Raw genomic sequence first — 3,022 nt, forward strand, 5'->3', positions numbered from 1 at the left:
TGTGTATGTGTGTGTGTGTGTGTGTTATTAGACATTTCAGGCGAGAGGATGTGCCTGTGAAGACGTACTGAGGGACACATGAGCTCCCGGCAGCAGTGAAGAGTTATTGACATACAGACGGATCATTATGTGAAAGAAATGCACCGTTAATCGTCTTTGTAGATATTTATTTGGTCTTCTGCATCACTTTGATACTTATGGAATCATCTAACCAGAGGATTATTCCCAGAGGAAGAATCTCCATCCTCTACAGCCGCCACGACGCCTTCATGTGTGCAGTTATGGGATGGATTAACGTGAAAGGTGCTTCGTCTAGCGCCACCATCAGGTCAACATTTCAAAACTAGAATGCAACAACATTCTAGTTGCTAATGTGAAGTAAAACACGCTGGTTTGGTTTAAAATAGCTACGTTTGTTACGTTATTCAGGTCACGGTCACATTCATTGTCACGCAGGACTCGAACAGGGGTCTCCTGGGTGAAGGTCCTGTGTGTGTAGCTACACGGGCTACGCTACGGAACAACGCTATGCACTACAAGTAAGTGTGCTACATTATGTGACAAAGACTTAGCAGGACCTTCACCCAGGAGACCCCTGTTTGAGTCCTGTATGAAACCCCGTATGGGGTCACCTGGGTGAAGGTCCTGTGTTTGTCTGAACCATCCAACCACCTCAAAGTCCTGTTTATGGCTGCTTAGCATGGATTTAGACGCCCCGAACGGGGCTAACACAAGTATGCTAACGACAACGACGCCAGGTGCAGCCCACAAACAGCCATTGTTATGGATTATGGTGCATGATGGGAAAGTCATCGTCCGAGAGGTTGAGAAGGTTTCTAAAGGGTTAAAGAAACGGGACTAGTGCTTTCCCTGGCGTCAGGTCTCGGGTGGCTCAGGTTGTGAATGAATGCCGTTGTGTTCAAATGGGCCTGACGCCGCTGCGCTCTGATTGGCCGACAGCTGGAGCTCCGTTAATTCAAACCTGCTGAGTTTGAGGTCGTCCGGATCCGTCGCAGCCAAAATGCAATCAGACGTTATTAAAACGGAGAGACCGAAGTAAAGTCGAGCGAAGCCTTTAAACGTCTTACATCATAGAAACTTCAGTGATTACGTAACAGAGGAACACAGTGTTCATTTACAATAGAACGCAACATAGACTTCTATACAACCAGAGGAGTCGCCCCCTGGTGGTCAGGAGAGATAATGCAGCTTTAACACGTGAAGCATAGACTTCTATACAACCAGAGGAGTCGCCCCCTGGTGGTCAGGAGAGAGAATGCAGCTTTAACACGTGAAGCATAGACTTCTATACAACCAGAGGAGTCGCCCCCTGGTGGTCAGGAGAGAGAATGCAGCTTTAACACGTGAAGCATAGACTTCTATACAACCAGAGGAGTCGCCCCCTGGTGGTCAGGAGAGAGAATGCAGCTTTAACACTTGAAGCATAGACTTCTATACAACCAGAGGAGTCGCCCCCTGGTGGTCAGGAGAGAGAATGCAGCTTTAACACACGAAGCATAGACTTCTATACAACCAGAGGAGTCGCCCCCTGGTGGTCATTAGAGAGAATGCAGCTCTAACACATAAAGCATAGACTTCTATACAACCAGAGGAGTCGCCCCCTGGTGGAGCCACAATTCACAGCCCATTTCACACTGCTGGTGTGAACACAGGACACACTCAACAGAGGAGTGTAACTAATTGGTAATTGGGTCACAGATAGTTGAATGTGGTTAATTAAAGTTTAAAAAGTGAGGAAACAGTTTGTGTGATAAATTAAGCCGTGGACACATTTCTGTGTAGGAGATAAATTGGATCTTTTTTTCCATCCTGAACGTCGACATTTAAACGAGTCTCTTAACGTTTTAGTAGCTGAGTAGTAAAGAAGATTCATGTCAGGATTTATTAATGTGTGTGTGATGAGGTGGGTGTGGCCAACAGGGGAGAGTGATAGTGATGATGAGGTGGGTGTGGCCAACAGGAGAGAGTGATAGTGATGATGAGGTGGGTGTGGCCAACAGGGGAGAGTGATAGTGATGATGAGGTGGGTGTGGCCAACAGGGGAGAGTGATAGTGATGATGAGGTGGGTGTGGCCAACAGGTGAGAGTGATAGTGATGATGAGGTGGGTGTGGCCAACAGGGGAGAGTGATAGTGATAATGAGGTGGGTGTGGCCAACAGGTGAGAGTGATAGTGATAATGAGGTGGGTGTGGCCAACAGGTGAGAGTGATAGTGATGATGAGGTGGGTGTGGCCAACAGGGGAGAGTGATAGTGATGATGAGGTGGGTGTGGCCAACAGGTGAGAGTGATAGTGATGATGAGGTGGGTGTGGCCAACAGGGGAGAGTGATAGTGATGATGAGGTGGGTGTGGCCAACAGGGGAGAGTGATAGTGATAATGAGGTGGGTGTGGCCAACAGGTGAGAGTGATAGTGATGATGAGGTGGGTGTGGCCAACAGGTGAGAGTGATAGAGCGTAAACAAAGGAAGTGAAATATGAAACGATCTTTTTTATTCCAAATGTGCGAAGAAAATCAAAAATGTGATGAGAAACCAATGAATTTGCAGGTGGAGTGAAGCGATGATGCAGATGTGTGAGTCAGACGTCACAATCATAATTAATCAATTAAAATGTGCGTCTTCCTGCACGTCGGCATCTCCAGCTTCAGTGGACGATCGGAGGAGATGTTCCGGTGTGATTGATGAGCGGCTGGAAGCCAAACAACCAGAAACCGGCAGCCAAATGGACGGCGCGCTGAGCGCAGCAGATTATGGGATAGAGACTGGAGGGGGAGGAGGGGGAGGAGGAGGAGTCGTCTGGATGACTCATCCCCTCCGGCTGCCTCTCAGATGTGATGCCAGCCCAGTCGGTTATTTGCAGCGCGCTCAAACTGTTAACCTCAAACAGGATGAGTCCGCCTCCAACTTGAGTTCTTTTCAGTCTCGTACAGAACTTAAAGTAACTTCTATCACTTGGAACACATGAAGGTGATTTCTGTGTGTTTTAGCTTAAATTATGCT

This window comes from Cyclopterus lumpus, chromosome 17, assembly GCF_009769545.1.
Source record: "Cyclopterus lumpus isolate fCycLum1 chromosome 17, fCycLum1.pri, whole genome shotgun sequence".
In the NCBI taxonomy this organism is placed as follows: Eukaryota; Metazoa; Chordata; class Actinopteri; order Perciformes; family Cyclopteridae; genus Cyclopterus; species Cyclopterus lumpus.